Consider the following 19,643-nt stretch of genomic DNA (forward strand, 5'->3'; position numbering starts at 1 on the left):
CAGAGGACCTGTGGTCAAATCCCACCCCTATTGCTTTGTGAACTTAATCTCCCTAGATCTTTTCTTCCACATCTGTAAAAGGTCAGAGGCTTCTGAGATCCTTTCTTGCTCTAGACTCATGTCACAGAATGTAAAGTAAGGAGCAGAGTGGATAGACAGGCAGCTAGATCAAGCAATGGATAGAGGGCTGGGTCTGGAGTCAAGAAGTTATGAATTCAAATCCAGCCTCTGATGTTTACCTGTTATTATGACCCTGGGCAAGTCACTTAACCTCTGTTTGCATCAGTTGTCTCATCTGTGAAATGAGACTAATAATAGCACCTATCTCCTAGGATTATTATAAAGATTAAATGAGATGATATTTATGAGGCACTCAGCAGACCTTCAAGTGCTATATAAATGCTAGCTATTATTATTGTTAGACATAAAGAACTTTCTGACCACAAGAAGCTTGTTAACACAACCTCTTAGAATCACTTTCTCTGAATGGCTATGGCGGCACCCTCTTAGGGAACCTGTAAAAACAGAATCAATCATGAAAATTTCTGTGTGGTCCTTTCGGCTTTAAGACAGAAGCTTGCCTGCCATGCTCACTCAAGATGCCACTAGCCCTCAGCATCCATGGAGAGGGTGATGCCGTGTGATGTGCTTCAGACTCAAACTGAAAAGGGCAATTGTGCAGCCAGAATTCTAAGAGTGTCATATTTGGTTCCAGGGTGGGCCAGTAACAGGCCTGAGGGAGGCCCAGCTAGGTCCTCAGTGGGATGGCATTTGAGGCCAAACATGAGGGAGAAATAATCAGCGATTTTTTGGGTAAACAGTCAGGGAAATGATGGCATTCTCAACTGAAGCAGTCGTTCTTGTGTCCAGGAATTTCCCTTTCAGGAAGAAAACAAGGAGTCTCCTATTTGGTTCTGTCACTGGCAAGGAAAGAATAGCATTTTTGAGCTCAGTATGTATAGCTGTGTCCCTGGCTGAGCTGGACTTGAGCAGTCGTCAATCTACATTTTTGAGGCATTTCCAAATACTTCTAAATGAATATTTCCCTAATATCCAACCAGAACACCATCCATCACCAGCTCTGGGCACAGCTCCAATCCAGGTGCCATGTCAAAGGGTCATTAGCATTATTCTTAATAACTGCCCAAGAAAAGACACTGCTGAACTGTCTAGGCTAGGCCCCTTCCAGGCCATATAACTTTCCTCAAAATCCTCAGCCCATCTTCATTTTCAGCGAGGACTTGCCTGTGGCTACAGGTAGGAATCCTGGACAATCCATTTTTTGCCTCAATCATTACATGAATGCTTCTAGCTGGCCTAGCATAATTTTACAGCACAGAGGATTATTGCTCTCTCTGTGTCCCTTGAGTTCTGGGAAAGAGGTGTGGAGGCAATAAGGATGGATGGGTCCCAAAGAAGAAGCAGATAAAAATGGAATTCCTGGTACCTTCTGCTCCCTTTTCTATCACTTTGCCACATTCATTGTAGAGACTGAAGCAAGAAAAGCACAAATGACCAAAGGCCTGCTTTATTTTATTTTGTCCCATGATTGCCATGGACAAAGAGTTCATCACCATGGACCAGTCTGGGATTAATGATTAGAGTCATTAATTAACATGGTCCTCAGAAATCAGATACAAGCCATAGCCATGAATGTATGTTGTAAAGCTTCCTAAATAAGATCCATAATCACACAAGAGAACTTGGCCTAACTATCCACACGGGAAAACCAAAATGGAAGAAGGTTCATGATGCTTAGTATGTGACATGCAGATGAATGCACAGCCCATAGCACCGGTACACCAGATCATACAGACAGCTCAAACAGCCCTATGCACAGATGATAACCTGGACGCAGAACAAAATAGTAAGAGAAAAGCAGCCAAGATTCCCTTGAGAAATCGCACAACTATTTTTACTGAGATGCAAACTTCTCCCTGAAACAAAGGCCCACTTTCTAAAAATAATGATAATAATAGAAAATATTTATATAGTATTTTTAGGAAGCACTTTACAAACATCTCATTTGATCTTCACAACACCCAACATCTGGGATTCCCCAAGGTCACCCAGCTATTAAGTATCAAAGGCTGGACTGGAACTCAGTTCTTCCTGACTCCAATCCCAGAGCTCTATTGATTATACCACCCAGCTGTCTAAACATCCTTCCAGTGATGTTATATAGCAGTAATTCAAGATGTTTCAAATTTATATGTGTATATATATGCATATATACATGTATGAATCTGTGTATACATGGATTACATCCATGTATGCATATATTACATAACTCATGCAATACATTTCTATGTGTGTATGTGTATGCATATATACACGTACATATATATACATATATACATACATACATACACAATTGATCTTGACAACAATCCTGTGAAGTAGGCTCTATCATAATCTCCATTTTAGAGATCAGTAAATTGAGGCTAGGAAAGGACAGGTCATTTGCCAAGGTCATTTGGCAGCAGCATCTGAGTTGAGTGTCAAACTCAGGTGTCCCTGACTTAAAGTCTTGTACTCTACCTCTATTGCCTCTCAAAACCAAAAACTCCAGGGGAAGAGGTCCAGCATGTCTGGCATTACTAGAAGCAGCAAGGATAGAGGATTTATGGATGGATACAGACAAGTGTTAGCTAGGATGAGAAGGGGTTAGGATGTGTGCCATGGGAGGGAGTCACCTATAACGATGACATTGGAGAAAGCAGAAAGTGGGGCCATAGATTTAGAGGCAGAAGGGGGCTTCTTAAAGGTGATCTAGTCCAAACTTCCCTCATTTCACAAAGAAACTGAAGCCCAGAAAGAGCAAGGCCACAGGGGTAGTAAGTGGAAGAGTCAGGATTGGAACCCAGGTCTACTGTCTCTGAATCTAGCAGGCTTCCTGCTATCCTAACTGCTGCAGCTGCTTTCCAGATACTTCAAACACATCTCACTCAATGCAAACCATACCTAGGTCTGGATCAAATCAGCTGATCACTTGGCCCTAAGCCCTCAACATTTCTATACAATGGCTCTTTGATTCTTTCTTCCAACTAAGCCCCTAACTGTGATAACACTTTCTAGATCCCTCCTATTTGCAAAGGAAACTAAAACTTTGGTGTAGGTTTTTTTTGTTTGATTTGTTTTTAACTTGGAACTTTCCTTATCTTCCCAAACCTCTCATCCACCTCAATAGAAAAACCCTACCACTAATTGGATGGTTTTTTTTTTAGTGTCTGGGAAACACCCCAGGAATTGTGATAGATAGCATTCTATCCCTGTTTTGCTTTGTATAATCAGGTAGAAGGGGGAAAGGAGCAAACATTTTTAAAGCACCGACTAAGTTTCAAATACTGTCCTGACAACCCTGTGAGGTAGGTACTATTATTATCTTCATTTTACAGTTTGGGAAACCAAGGAAGGCAGAAGTTAAGTGACTTGCCAAGGGTCATTCAGCTAGCAAGTGTTTAAGGTCACATTTGAATTCAGATCTGCCCAATTTCAGGCCTCTGTCCATGGTGTCATCTTGCTGCCTAAATTAGCAAATATTAACAGCAATAATAAGAATTAAAATTTATATAACCTTTACTTTATACCAGGAACTATGCTAAGTGCTTTATAATTATTACATATTTGGTCCTCAGAACAACCCTGGGAGTAAGGTGTTATTATTATATCCATTTTACACTTGAAGAAACTGAGGCAAACAGAGGTTAAGTGACCTGCCAAGGGTCACTCAGCTAGTAAGTGTGCAAGGCAGGATTTGAACTCAGTTCTTCGTTACTCCGGGTGCAATGCTCTATCCATTGTGTCAGGCAGAGCCTAAATCAGAGAGCATTAGTGACATATTTTTCTGTTCCCTGCATAATTTTACAGCACAGAGGATTACTGCTGCATAGCAATGCTCTCTCTGTGTCCCTTGAGTTCTGGGAGAGAGGTGTGGAGGCAATAAGGATGGATGGGTCCCAAAGAAGAAGCAGATAAAAGGCCCAGATGTGATACTGGTCTGCAGGGGGAGTTGTTCCATTCTCCATCTGTGTTCTGAATCACTCCCCACAAGGAACATCATCCCCCAAAACAGTGATATTCAAGTAAGCTCAGTTGTTATTTTGTCCAATTCCCCCATCAGATTAATTGGAGATGGAAAAGATGGCAGTGTGGCATTCTGCATCTTCCCACCAGAGTATCCAGACACTTGACCTGGGAGTTGCTTTTCTGTCCATTCTTACAAAATTTGTTGGCCTTCACTTGGGTCAGAAAGGAGGCTTCCAAGTTTACCAGGATTTCAGATCCCTTTCTTCCTCTGATCAACCCAAGCCCCAAGACTCTCAACAAGAACTTAAGTCGACTGGACTGGATATTTACACAAATTGATATTGATAGCACTGTGGACCAGAGATCATGGGAAAAAGCAAGAAGCTAAATGAATGTCTAATAAATCATCAAGGAAATTTGGGCAAGTTCTGGGTGCCTCCAGACCATAAAGAGAACTAATACGTTTGACCTCTGGAATATGAAGATAATGCTATAATTTTATGGAACAGATTATACAGATTTATGGATAACAACAAGAGTTAGCATTTATATAGCACCTACTATGTGCCTGGCAGTATGCTAAACAGTTTATAATTTGCTCCTCACAACCTGAGAGGTGGGTGCTATTATCATTCCCATTTTAGAGATGAGGACACTGAGGTAAACAGAGGTTAAGTGACTTTCCCAGGGTCACACAGCTAGTAAGTATCTCAGATCCGATCTTCCTGATTTCAGGTTTGGAGCACCACCTAGCAAATGTAAGACCAGCCTGCTTTATACTGTTATTACCACCAGTGCTCAGTAATGCTCCCAACTCTTGGGTAAAGTAATGTGGAAAGGCAGGCCATAGGCACAGTGGAAGGGGTTCTGGATCAGGAATCAGGTGACAGAATGACGATCTCAGAACTGGACAGCACCTCTGAGGTCACCCAGCCCAGCCTATACCTGCACAAAAATGACCTCTACCATATACTTGATAAGTGGTCCCTGAACTTTTGCTTGAAGGCCTCCAGCCAAAAAGGAATCCAGTACCCAACAAACCAATTCCACTTTTGGGTAGCTCTAATTGTTAGGAAATATTTCTCTGCATAAAACTAAATCTGTTTCTTGACAATCTCCACCCATTTCTCCTGGTTCTGCTCCTACACTCAAGTAAAACAAGATTATCACCTCTTCCTTTTTCTTCCCACATTAGAATGTAAGTTCCTTGAGGAGAGGGACTGTCTTTCTTTTTGTTTAAATTTTTGTTCCACAGTGCTTAGCATGGTGTATGAACGGTACATAGTGAGCACTTAATAAATACTTTTTACCTTCCTGACTTTCATGTGAAAGGCCTTCAAATATTTGAAGAAGCCCAATGGGCAACTAGGTGGTGCAGCAGATAAGAGTGCCAGGCCTGGAGTCAGGAAGACTCATCTTCCTGAGTTCAAATCTTGCCTCAGACACTTTCTGGCCATGTGACCCTATGCAAGTCACTTAACTTTACCTCAGTTTCCTCACCTGCAAAATGAGTGAGAGAAAGAAATGGCAACCCATTGCCACATCTTTGCCAAGAAAACTCCAGATGAGGTCACAAAGCATCAAGCATGACTGAACAACATTATGTCCAATACTCATCCCTAAGTCTTTTCTTTTCTAGTCTAAATATGCCCAATTCCTTTAAATAATTGTCATATGGTATGAACTCCAAGCCCTTCACTAAAGCTGTACTCTGGATGATCTCCAGCTTATTCATATCCTCCCTAAAAATTCACTGCCACAAACTCAACATAATACTCCACACATGGTCTGACCAGATCAGAGCACAGCAGTACCATAAGGCTAACAACATTAAGTTTTACTTAGTCTAGGTCTCAGCAGATGATGTTAATCATATTAATGATTTTCTTGTGGGTGGGGATTTAGCTCAAGAGTATTTTGAGGAATGGATGGCTAAATTACAGGAAAGGTACCTCAAGCAACATCTAATCCAATCCTCCGTTTTACCCTAGAGAAAATGGAGGCCTTAAGAGATGGTGTGATTTATTTATGTCACAAAATTCAATTCCATTCAAGGAGCATTTATTAAGATCCTACTGTGAGCAAGGGACACATCCCTACCCTCAAGGAGGGCCTTCCTTATACGATTTCTTGATTGGCATGTTACAATGCTGACTTATTGACTCTAAAATCGCCATATCTTTGTCAAGTGAATTGTTATCTTGTCATGCCCCACCTCCTCATTTGCACTTTCTATGCTGATCTTCTAAACCCAAATGTGAAACTTTACATTTTTCCAAATTAAATTTCATTTTTATTAGAATCAGACCAATGTTCCAGCCTGTCAAGAAACCACTTAGAGGGTGCAGCAGATGGGATGTTGGGCCTGCAAATAGGAAGATCTTTAAGACATTTAAGAAGGTCACCCAGGCCAGCCAACTCTTCATTTCCCACTCAGATTCACCCCTTTGTAATTCTTCATCATGCCCCATGAACTCCATCATCCTATAAGATCACTTCACCCTAGAATTCACTTCTCATCAGTATCTCTTGCCCCCGGATCCCCTACCTCTGAATGGAGAGGGTAGAAATGGAGGGTTCCTCCTGGAACCCTCATTTAAGGAGGGCAGCACCATTTCTTTGTCTTCCACATGGCTGGATTCCTTTGGATTTTTCAATCATGTCCTATGCTGGCTACATTTCCCTCCCTCCCCCAGCCCAACACAGACCATCCTCACCATCACTACTACAACCACCTTTAAGCTTCATTGTATGTATTTCCTTTCTGCATTAGATCATAAGCTTCTTGAGGGCAGAGACATCTTTTTTTTTTAATTCCCAGGGCTTCACACAGTACCTGGCACATAATAAGAATCTAATAAATCTCCATTAACTAACTAACTGGCCTGAGTTCAAATTTGACCTCAGATACTTACCAACCATGTAACCTTGGGCTTAACCTTAACCTTGGTCTGTCTAAATTCCCTCATCTATAAAAGGTGGATAATAACAGCACTTCCCTTTCACAGGGTTGCTGTGAGGATCAAAAACGATAATATTTTCAAAGTGGGGTGGCTAGGTGGCGCAGTGAGTAAAGCGCTAGCCTTGGAATCAGGAGGACCTGAGTTTGGTTCCAGCCTCAGACACTTAACACCCACACAAAAAACTAGCCGTGTAACCTTGGGCAAGTTACTTAACCCCAATTGCCTTCCAAAAGGCAAAAAAATAATAATAATAATAACAATATTTTCAAAGTGTTTAGTACAGGGTCTGGGACATAGTAGGTGATTTAAAAATGCTGATTCCCTTCTTTTGAGATCTTTTCCAATCTTGACTGTAGTGCAGCCTATTTGCTAGAACTTTCAACTTTACATTATCTACAGTTTTGATAACCATACCATCTATTGCCTTCATCCAAAATATTGATAAACATGCCAAATAGTGGAGAGCAAACCACATTTTGGAGATGTCCTTCCAAACTGACATGAAGTTATTAATGAATACTTTTTCACGTCCAGATATGCAAGCAATTCTGAACTGACCTAATTGTACTATCGTCTAGCCCAATTTCACCTCTTTTCCATGAAATTGCATGAGAGATTTCTAATACCTAAGTAAAGTATGCAAACAAAATCTTCTGATCTGTCTATCAAATGATCCTGTCACAAAAGGAAAGATGATCAGTCTGTCAAGACCTTCTTTTGATAAAGCCAAACTGTCTTAATAGGATCACTGTTTCCTTTTCCAGATGTTCATTAGCCATCCCTTTAATAATACATTCCAGAATCTTATCAGGAATTAAGTGCAAGTTCACAGGACTATAGTTTAAAGACTCCATTCTCTTTTCTTATATTTTCTTTTTTGAAAATAAGGATAACATTCTCCAGTCCTATAGTACCTCTCTTATTTGAAATTATTTTTCTAAGGCAGTGGTTATTGTTGTTGTTCAGTCATTTCAGTCCTTTCAGACTCTTTGTGACCTTATTTGCAATTTTCTTGGCAAAGATTCTGAAGTGGTTTGTCATTTCCTTCTCCAGTTCATTTTACAGGTGAGAAAACTGAGGCAAACAGGGTTAAGTGACTTAGCCAGAGTCATACAGCTAGTAAATGTCTGAGGCCAAATTTTAGCTTGGGTCTTCCTGACTCCAGGGATAGCACTTTATCCACTGTGCCACTTAGCTGTAGTAAATCATTTATATCTTTCACATCTTCCTATATTCAATCACACCTAGTAGGAAGAGTGCACAGGAATTAAAATCATGTTAAAATTAAAATCCACGGGGGTGGCTAGATGGCGCAGTGAGTGAAGCGCCGATCCCAGAGTCAAGAGGATCCGAGTTCGGTTCTGGCCTCAGACACTTAACGCCCACACACAAAAAAAACGAGCCGTGTAACTTTGGGCAAGTTACTTAACCCCAATTGCCATCCAAAAAGAAAGAAAAAAGAAAAAAAATTAAATTCATGTTAAAGCTTAAAATACAATTTTGCCATATATCACCCACATGGCTCTAAGTAAGTAAAGAGGTTGGAGTAGATGACCTCTGAGGGTCAACTCTTCCAGTTCCACACTAGGGTAGGGACCCTTGATTATGCAAGAGTAACAAAGATACCCACCATTCCATTATCTGAGACAGGAGTCATGGATTTTGTTTCCATTTCTTTGGATGGAAGCATGACTCTACTGTCCCCAAAAGCCCCAGGGAATGGCCCTCCTACATTCTTTTCCTCTTTGTTCAACTTGAAATAGTTTTGCAAACACTTAAATGGATGAAAGACTTGGGCACCATCACTGAATGGAATGTCAGGATAGCTCTAAGCCACTGTATGAATTAAGGGGAATTCCAGTGGAATTCTATTGGATGAGTTGCTGGCCTATGGGATCAAGATATATAGCTGTTGCAGAGATAAGCATGGAGATTAGCTTTGTTTTGGAATCAGAGGGCCTGATATCTAATCCTATGTCACCTCCCTACTCCCTTAAAGGCTCAATTCAGGTGACAGCTCCTACAGAAGTCTGTCCCAATTCACCATAAGTCTATAGTGTTCTGCTACACATTCATTACTGTGTACTTACCTGAGTACACATCCTCTGAGAAGGTAAGCTCCTTGAGGGAATGGTTGTGTCCATTACTTATAGTGTTCACTTGTTTTTCAGTCATGCCTGGCTCTTCATGACCCAATTTGGGGTTTTCTTGGAAAAGATACGGGAGTGGTTTGCCATTTCCTTCTCCAGATCATTTGACAAATGAAGAAACTGAGGTAACCAGGGTTAAGTGACTTGCCTAGGGTCACATAGCCAGAAAGTATCTGAAATGAAATTTGAACTCAGGAAGCTTGGAGTCTTCCTGACTCCAGGCTTGGCACTCTATCCACTGAGCCGCCTACAATGTGCTCATTGCATATGGTAGGATCTTGATAAACACTTGGTGAAAGGAATTGAATTTTGTGACATAAGTAACATACATTATCTCTTATGGCCTCATTTTCCTCATGTTTAAAATATAGGATTGGATTAGATAATCCTTTGGGTCCCTTCCAGTTCCAAAACCTGTGACCTGTAATTTAGCCATCCCTTCCTCAAAACACTCATGAGCTGAATCCCCACCCACAAGAAGATCGTTAATATGAGTAACATCATCTGCTAAGTTCAATACAAGGGGTGTCCAAGCCAATTCAGACTTGCTTTCTACAAGAGACTTTTTTTTTTCAAAACAACAAAAAAAGAATGAATCATCATGATGCAACAGAATGGAATTTAATCCAAGTCTGAGAGTCATAGAGCAGCACTAGAGAAGTAACAAGGGGGAAAACTTAGACGACACAGCTGGAAGCTTAATAAACACCAAAAAAAAAAAAAAAAAAGGAAGCAGTGATGAGGAGAGGGACACTGGTCACACATGAGACAGATTCCTCAGGCTGACTCATGGGATTTCTTGCAGGGCTGGCCCCCAAAACATGAAGTACAGAGAAAAAGTCTAGGATTGGAAATTGTTGACTTCCAATCATTGTCATGATTCTTCTGGGAAGAAAGCCAGATGCCAAGCAGCCTCTCTGTCCTCAGTGTTCATGACAGCTGAGTCATATTACCTTAGCATTTAAGCTACTGGTGAGTAGGAACCACAGAATCCTAGATTTTAAAGTTGGGAGAGATCTCAGTAGTCATCTGATCCAACCTGTACCAGAGAGGAATCTTCATTGTTACATATTAACAAGTGGGTCATCCAATCTCTGTTTGCTAGGGTTATAATCTAGGTAGGATATAATATTTGGTGGATGCTCAAGTTTTCTTTTCTTTGGTCCAGATTTGTGATTTAACTGGAGTAGGGGACTTTTCTTTGGTCCAGATTTGTGATTTTACTGGAGTAGGGGACTTCAGGAATGAAGTTCTCCTCACCAATGCATATCAAAAGCTCCTCTATAACTTAGTCTTAGAGGATAGCCTGGTGGAGAACCAGATATTAAGTGACTCACCTAGGGTCATATGGTCATTAAGTGTCAAAGGTATGATTTGAATTCAGGTCTTTCTGACTCCAAGTCTGGCCCTTGATTCACCATGTCAGACTGTTTTTCAGTCATTCAGTAAATAAGGAAATTCTCAATTTTTATATTACCCTTAATAGAATGTTGGTGGAAATTAAAGATGAGTTGTCTTCCTCTTGTCTGGGGGAAAGTGAAAACTTCTCAGACAGTCTTGGATTGTTAACTTCTTTCTTACTCCGACATTACTGCTGTCAGCAGTAAGCCCTTTATAGAGTCTTTCTGATTTCCTGCCTCTGTGAGCCCCTCCTCCTGGCCAGTGGGAGTCAGGGACAGCCAGAGCTCATTCCCCCAACCAATAGGAATGAGGGACAATGGGAGAAAAATGACCCTGCTGTGTTAGGGTTTAAAAACGGTGTTCGCCATCCTCATGATCAGTCATGGGGAAGACTGCCCTCTTCTCCAAGGGGAGAGAATAAATTCCTGTTCTTATCTTAAGAGATCTCTGTGTTCTTGATTAAATTTTGGATGAGGTTTTTTCATCCCAAACACTCTTATCATGAAGCATACTTTTTCCAGTTCTGCTCTGACCCCTATCATCGGCTGGTAAATTCATGGAGAAAGTGAAATTGTTCTGGTTGTATGAGGTAAAGTAGAATATAAGCAGGAAGGAAAATTTGCCACAAAGACCATGCAATGCATTCCAATGTCAAATACAAAGGGGTCCAGGATTGTTTAAGCCAACCCCCATCCTACCATCACCAATTCCATTAGCATGGATAATTGAAAGTCGATTGCATTAAACAACAAATTGGCCCAAGCCCCATCTGATCCAGGAAATTGAAACTACATCATTGTAATGATGGAAAATGTCACAAATAGCTCATCAATCCCAGAAATTCCATCTTTACCCCTGTTATCTACATGATTACATTAAAAAAAAATTCTGTTTGGCTTTTAAAAAGCCTTTCACAACCAGGCCCCTTTCTATGCTTTCAGGCTTCTTACACCTCCCTCCCTCTGCATACTCCAGGATCCAGGGACACCAGCCTTCCTTCTCTTTCCGTCACAGGACATTCCCATCTTCTGACTCCCTGTATTTTCACAAGCCGCTCCCCTTCTCTGGATTTTTCCCTTCTTATTTCTACCTCCTGGTTTCCTTGGCTTCCTTCAAGTCTCACCTGAGAGAGAGTGGTACCTTCTGTAAGAGGCTTTTCCCAATTCCAGAGCCTACCCTCTGAGATCACCTCCAGTTTGCCCTATCTGTAGCTTGTTTGGACAAAGGAGTGTTTGAACATCATCTCTCCCATTTGGATACTGGTTCCTTGAGGACAGAGACTGGGTTTTTGCTTTTCTATGTATTGCTAGCACTTAGTACAATGCAAAGCACACTCGTTACTCATTCATTTTCTATTGCATCTGACTCTTCATGACCCCATTTGGGGTTTTCTCGTCCAAGATATGGGAGTGGTTTGCCCTTTCCTACTCCAGCTCATTTTGTAGATAATAGAACTGAGGCAAACAGGGTTAAGTGATTTGCCCAGGGTCACATAGCTAGTAAGTGTCTGAGGCCAGATTTGAACTTGGGAAGATGAGTCTTCCTCACTGGGCATGGCATTCTATCCACTGCACCACCTAGCTGCGCCTAAGGCACACGGTAGACATTTAGTGAATGTTTGTTGGTTTGGCTTGACTTGATTCACCCACAGGGATCTGTGTCTTTACAAAGGAAAAAACAAAAACAGAAAACCTTGTGTGCCAGACCTCTCCAATTCTAAGAAATTTTTGGAAAAGCGATTCTGACATTCTACACTTTTCCAAACCTTGCATCAAAACTTCACCTGTGTAACAATCTCATCTAACTGAACATGTCAGCAAAAAGGGCAGAGACTGAAGCCAACTTCACTATTTTCCAGGGCCTCCCATATAGTCATCTGTAGCTTGTTTTGAACCAGTAGAAGATATTGTTGGGGGGGGGGAGGGGTTGTACCAAGAATAGGAATAAGAACATGTGATTGACATATTAGAATAATTGAGGTTTGTATAGGATGACTACACACTTATTAGTAACAGAAGGTTCATTCTAGACTGAAGAATGACTACTTATACGGCATGGAATTGAGTAAGAGGGTATCCACAGAGTAGGCATTGTGTTCTATTGTGTAGGAGAGAAACATCATGGCTGCTTCTGGTATATATTGGCTTGTGATCCTGGACATCACTTCTCAAATGAGTTCACATGTAGAAAGTGCTTTGCAAACTTTAAAGCCCTATTTACATGCTATCTATTAACTATTAAAAAATTCTTTTTTCAGCTCATTCGTTCCTTAGAGCTAGAAGATCTAGTCCCACTCTCTCATTTCGAGGATGAGAAAGCTAAGCCTTATGGAGGGAAAATAAGAGCCCAATATCACGTAATTGGATCTCCTTATTCCAGATCTAGTCTACACCAAGCTGGCTCAAGGGTTTAAAGAAGAAAATTCATTGAGAGGGGAGAGAACCAGAGTTTGACTTTTCCTATTTTAGTCCCCTCCTTGATCAAATTAATGCTGCAGATGGACAACCTCAAGCACTGCATTCAAAGTCAGGAGGACCTGGCTTAGAACACTCCCTGACATTCCCACGTGGTCATGTCTCTGGAGGAGTCCCTTTATTCCTCTGAGCCTCAGCTTCCTCATCTGTAAAATGGGAATGATAATATCAACCTCACAGAGTTGCTGTGAATATTCAACGAAGCAATGTATGCAAAGCACTTTGCAAACCTTAAAGTGCTAGATGTTGCCCTATACAATATATATATATACTGTAAACCATATAATAGGCTGTAATATAATAGATTACATATGTATATATATAAGTGCTATGTATTAATAAAGGACTATTGCTCTTCTTCTCATCTTTTTATTCTATGAAATTCAAATAGAAATGGTCTTGACATAATCCAGCGCCTGATATTGCTGTTTTGGTATTTAATGTTTGGAGGATTATTGTGAAAGATAATAGAATGACTGGGTTTTTTTTGTTTATTTCTTTTTTATAATTGAAGAAAAAAAGTTCGTCTTTGAAAGATATTGTTTTGTGTGCTTCTTTTCCATTATCCCTGTTATATTGTTGCAAAGTTCTGTTGACACCAGTTACCCCTAAACTCTCATTAATCTACATCATGAAATGTATTCTTAATGTATTTTCGTATGTAAGGGACATGAAAGATCTTGGGACTGAATGTAATAGTAATGGGAATTTGAAGATCTTCCCTGCCCCGTAATAAGCCCAAGGGAATTTGAAGACCTTCACTGCTTTGAAAATATACTCTGCCACTCAGCACCCACACAAAAAAAACTAGCTGTGTAAACTTGGGCAAGTTACTTAACCCCAATTGCCCTCCAAAAGGCAAATATATACACTCTGCCCCCCTAATAGGCTAATGTAATCATGTGGAGCCTGTGGTAGGAGGAGTTTACTGAAGGGTGGAAAGAAACCAACAGGAAACTGGGAGTCAGAGCAAGCTAGATGGTTGGGAGGAGAATATGCTTCCAAGGGAGACAGATAGACTTGTGTTGGTTTGTGGGAAGGCTAAAGGATGGTGTGGCTCTCTGTTATGTTGTGGTGCATTAACTCCTATGTTGCTATGATGGATTCAGTTTCTTGGTATTGAGATTTAGTTTTCTGCTATCTGGATAAATGTTTTGCTTCTGTCTTCTATATGGAGTCTGTTATATTTTGTAATTGAGCACCATGCGGGTATATTCATGGTGACCATGAGTACTGTGAATATTGCATTGGCACTATGATCTTCTATGGAACATTGTCTTTGGGATAACTCTGGTAACAGATAGGAAGTCCCCTAAGGATGATGTGTGTTTTGTCCTATTCTCAGATAGTTTTCCTTTCTCCTGTGAGGTCTCTTTATTTTAGCAGTTTTAATTTCCATGCAATCTGGAGGTTATGAATGTTATATGATGACATTTATTGAAAATTACTATTATCACCTTGTTCTCATAGGGTTCAGATAGAAACAGTCCTAGCATAGGTCATTTTCTTGCTGTTCTAATGAAGGTTCCACAGACTGTTACATGGGTTAATATTACACAGATATATAAAATCATTTCTTGGTAGTTGACAATTACAATAATGATAATGATGATTTTCAAGAGACTTCGGGGGGATAGAGAGATTTAAGGTCAAATGTGTATAAAGACTGAAGAAATATCTACCTCTCCACAAGAAGCAGAGAACCACAAAATGTCAGAACTGGAAAAGACCCTAGTACCCTGCTAATCTAATCCCTTCATTTTACAGATTAGGAAACAGAGGCCCTGAATGAAGTGACTGACTTTTATGATTTTTTCTTTATTCCAGAAATGAAAAATCTTTTTCATCCAAAAGGCAACCTCACAAAAAATGTAATCAGGAGCTTATTCCTATTTGCAAAAGCAGGAACTCAAGAGTGTTCACTGATACCCACCAATACTGTAGTCCTTGATCCCCCAGTCATTGTTAGGTTGTACATGGATTTACCGTGTAGACACAAAGGCAGCTTAGTCAACGTCCCCCTAAATCGTACTCATGTTCAAGCTCCACCTGTTCTTGGAGATTTTCAAATAATAAATACATACTCACCAGGGGAGAATTTGCTTCCCAATCTGAATAGTACAGCCAGTTTAACCAGTGTCCTTTTGCACGATCTCAAGAATATAGCATCTTCCTGTACGTTCCCTGGCTTTGTATGTGTCAAGCACTGCCTTCCTCACTTAATGACATTTTCCCCATTTAAGACCTGTTTCTATCCTAAATGCTAAGGAAAACAAATATTTTCTTATCTCACTGAAATCAGTCATTGGCGATATGAGGCCAAGAATATTATTGAGAAGTGCCAAGTTTTCCATGGAATACTAATATTAAGGGTAGGATTTTTGCAACATTGAAAGACACATGGCTGATTCCTTTCTTTGGAACCCCGAACCCCTACCCCCACCCCCGCCACGAATTCATTCCCAGATCTCACCACAATTAAAGTATCAGACTAAAAATTAATTCTTTAGATTCTTCAAACTGAAAATTCTTCATCCTGTTTACTCCTGAAATCCCCTCTGCCTCACTATGACTCACCTTGGGATACACCTCAGAGATCAGCAGAAACAAGTCAAGATGTGTCTGTAGTAATAAAGGTAGCAAGAGTTAAGGAAATTCTAGTTAGAAACTCTCCCACCCTGCCTTCAGTCAGGCTATATCTTGTCAAAGACTAAACCTATATGCTACCCTTTACGTTGGGGATTGGGACCAGAACCATATCCAGTGTTCATGAAGACAGTTTCCAACAAATGGGGGGGGGGGAGATGCAATTAAGGTTATTTTTGATTGATGTGTCACCTTTTTTTCCAGAGAATTCAAGTGGTTTTGTTGTACAAAATTATCTCATTTGTCCTAATGTGCATTGTAATAATAAGAGGAAATGGGAATTAATTAGAATACTTTACTCCTGGGAAAACTCATAAGCACAAAGTGATTTTGGTACTATCTACCTTCTTTTCCAAGCCTTGTAAAATCCTGATTGTTTTGAGTTAAGAAAAACAGAATAATCCTAAAGTCATAAAAGAGGACTTAATATGTAAAGCCTATATCAGATTGCATGCCATCTTGGGGAGGGAGGGAGAAAAATTTTTAAAAATTTAAAATTTATGGAAGTAAATATTGAAAACTTAGAAATCACCAGTTCCAATTTCCTGATTTTACAGAAAAGGAAACTGAGGCTGAGATTAAGTGACTGACCCAGGGTCACATAGGGAGTGAGTGCCTGAGTTCAAATTCGGCCTCAGATACTTGACACACTTACTAGCTGTGTGACCTCAGGCAAGTCACTTAACCCTAATTGCCCTGCCTTCCCCCCTCCAAAAAAAAGACAAAAACAACAAAAAAGGGAAAGTACTTGTAAAAAACACTTACCATGGTGCCTGGCGCATAGTAGTTGCTATCTGACTCCCCTCTTTCTCCTCTCTGGAACTAGCTCCAAAACTAGAATGTTGAGTAACTCTCTCAAAGAAAGAATGAAGACTCCCTCTCCTCTTCTAACCACTCACACCAAAAGAGGCACATCGTGATCACATCTACATTCTCTACACCATTAGGAGAATCTAATGCAAAATGATTCAGGCTTGGGTAGAAATCAGGGTGACCCATGTCTCTTCCATAAAAGTCCTCTGGAAGGCCTCATTCATAACATAGTAGGTGCCTGACTTCTTAGGTGATATTACAAAATCTCAAGTTCTGATTGGTCCTACCAAATTTTGAGGACTGGATTTCAGTCCTGGTGGACTTCATGGCTATGGTTGGAGAACCAGTTTTCTCATAACCAGAGAGGTTTATGTCTAGAGCACCCATATGGTGGTGACTTTTTCATCCACAGCAGCTTATGAAGACTAGCCATTACAGCATGGGAGAATTGTGAGTTACATTGATGGAGAGAATGTCCAAATCAATGAAATCATGTCTCCTTGTAGTATGAATGTAAGTCCTGTCACTCTAGCTAAGCTCTTTCAACACTGGTTATGTCTTTTACTCCTTTTATCTATATACTATTGACTATTTGCTTTGTATATAGTAAAAGTTCTTGACAAATACTGTTCCATTCATTCATTTACCTATTATTCATCATCACAATGCTGGGCACACAGTGGGTATTTACTATAGAACCACAGATTGTTGGAACTGGAAAAGGTCTTAGACATTCTCTAGTCTAACCCTCTCATTTTATTGACGATGATACTGAAGTTTAGAAAAAAAAAATGGAGTGGTTTGTCACAGACAGTGTGATGTACTGGCAAAGTTAGTTAGCTGTTCTCACTTCTAGTTTAATGTTCTTTTTCCCTACACATGGTTAATGATCTAAAAGTCACATTGATCCCATTCCTTGAGAGATTACCCATCAAGGTGATAGGTAAAGCCACAATAGGTAATGAGTATTTTAATTTTTTTTCTTGGTTTCATTGAAACCCAAGCAGGGAGGCTATTTTGACAAATGAGATTATTCTCAGTCAGTGTAGAGCTCACTGTCAATAAATCAACAGCAATCCTCTTTTGTACAAGATAACTTGGGGTTATGGGTAGGAAGGAAGGAAGGAAGGAAGGAAGGAAGGAAGGAAGGAAGGAAGGAAGGAAGGAAGGAAGGAAGGAAGGAAGGAAGGGAGGAAGGAAGGAAGGAAGGAAGGAAGGAAGGAAGGAAGGAAGGAAGGAAGGAAGGAAGGAAGGAAGGAAGGAAGGAAGGAAGGAAGGAATAGATAACCAAATAAAGATAGATAAATGACTCCAACTAGCATTTATATAGCACTTTACACATGTATTTTGTTTGATCCTCACAGTGATCTGAGAGGTAGGTGCTATTATTATCCCTATTTTACAGATGAAGAAATGGAGTCAGACAGAGATTAAATGACTTTTCCAGGGTCATACAGCTAGTAAATGTCTAAGGATACATTTGAACTCAGTTCTTCCTGACTCTAGGGCTCTGTCTACTGTGCCACCTAACTGCTCCAGAATTGTGGGTAGTATTAACTCAAAGGGGAAAAATAGGGAAGAACAAAAAGACTCCTCCCCTTTCTGACTCCCTTCCCCATTCTTAAACACAAGGCTCTATCTCACACAGTCCAGTATCATGGTAGAATGGAATAATGAAGCTGTTTCCCTGGGGACTGTGCCTGTGGCTGCCACTATATGCCCTTGACTTTCACTTTTAGGGATGATTGTGATTATACTTGAATTAATCCAATTTGCTGCCTAAAGAAAGCTCAATGTAGAGAGCTATGGTATAGTGGCCAGGCTCACTGCCAGGAAGACCAGAGTTTACCTCTGACACATGCTGACTCTGTGACCCTGATGAGCAAATTTAATCTCTCAGTACCCCCAGACAATTATATTGGCAAAAGGAGATTTCCCCCCCCCCCCCCCGCTTCCTCCAGGTTCCCTATGCCAGTGAAATCACAGGTCCAGACAGGACGGTGCAAAAAGCCAGAAGCGATCAATAACAGCAGCAAGATCAATGGCTTACCAACAGGAGAGCTGAGAACACGTTATTTCCTGCTTTTGCAATTACACTTCACACAGTCATCCCCAAGCCACTTCAGTCTCTTGTTGATGTTTTAATAACATGCCGTATGCTGTTTCTGTACAATTTATAGGTTTGTTCTCAGTTTATCAGCAAAAATTTTCCCCCTGACCTTTGCAGTCTTGGCAACTATATTGTATTTCTTGGATTGTTCTGTACCCACATGGAATCGATTAGAACACAAAAATCCCCTCACATTACAAAGCACGCACCCTCTCACCCTCAGCCCCCCCCCCCCCCCCCTCAGAATTAGTCCAAAACAACTGAACTTCAAGGAAGGCTAGAGATGAGCCTGGAGCAGGTTTGACTCAGATATGTGGATTTCTCTTAGCTAGCAACAATAAAACCCTCGCTTTACTCAGAGAACCACATCCTAAAACAATTGAGAAGCAAACCAAAGGTTTTTATGCCTGCCACAGTCGAAAGCAAATAGGAACCAATCCGGCTTTGAAACTAAAGAGGAACATAAAGTCCTTTAGAGTCTAGCCTATGGCAGCCTTTGCCAAGGTTATTGTCCCAGGTCGGGCAGTGCCAGCTGTACCTCAGGTAGTTTCCCTGGTGGCCGGTATGACCCAGTTGGACTAAAAGTCCATGAATTGCCTGCTCAATGGATGTGTTAGGGGCTTTGTCTGCCAAACAAACAGAGATGCTCTGGAGTCCCACATGAGTACTTCTATCTATTTCCTCCAGAAGGATTTCAGTGCTAAATATCTCAAGATTCTTATCCCAGGCTGTGTTCCTCTCTGAAAGCTTGGATGCCTGCCCCTCTTTGAAGGGTAAATTTTGACTTTTACAAAGAGGCTAAGTTGCAAGAGGGTTTCACATTATTTATGTGCTGGGCACATACTGAAGATTTCAAGTGACTCCTTTGTGACTAGCCTAAAATACCTTGGTTATAACATTCCTAGCCAGAATGTGGCACTGCCCAGGGATTTGTCTGCTTGTTGTTTGGCCACTCCTGATGATTCCCTTTCTTGATTGGACCTCTTTTCATGTGATGGGGAAGAGAGATCATAAACAAAGGGACAAAAACATGTTCTTAGCGGGGAGAGGGAATATC

The 19,643-nt window shown here is 40.7% G+C and overlaps 1 long non-coding RNA gene across 2 annotated transcripts in view; it reads right to left on the reverse strand.

The window, feature by feature from the left end:
- LOC138175291 (uncharacterized) overlaps positions 1-18,645 on the reverse strand; it is a 168,350-nt gene extending 149,705 nt beyond the window's left edge. For both annotated transcript variants that reach the window (XR_011171964.1, XR_011171963.1), the window contains exon 1: positions 18,527-18,645. This is a non-coding gene — a long non-coding RNA (uncharacterized lncRNA). The remainder of the gene's footprint in view (positions 1-18,526) is intronic.
- Between the last annotated feature and the right edge of the window lie 998 nt (positions 18,646-19,643).

The sequence above is a fragment of the Petaurus breviceps genome, unplaced genomic scaffold (genome assembly GCF_028583685.1).
Source record: "Petaurus breviceps papuanus isolate PSGF00001 unplaced genomic scaffold, PetGlider_PUasm1.0 77, whole genome shotgun sequence".
NCBI classification, from domain to species: domain Eukaryota; kingdom Metazoa; phylum Chordata; class Mammalia; order Diprotodontia; family Petauridae; genus Petaurus; species Petaurus breviceps.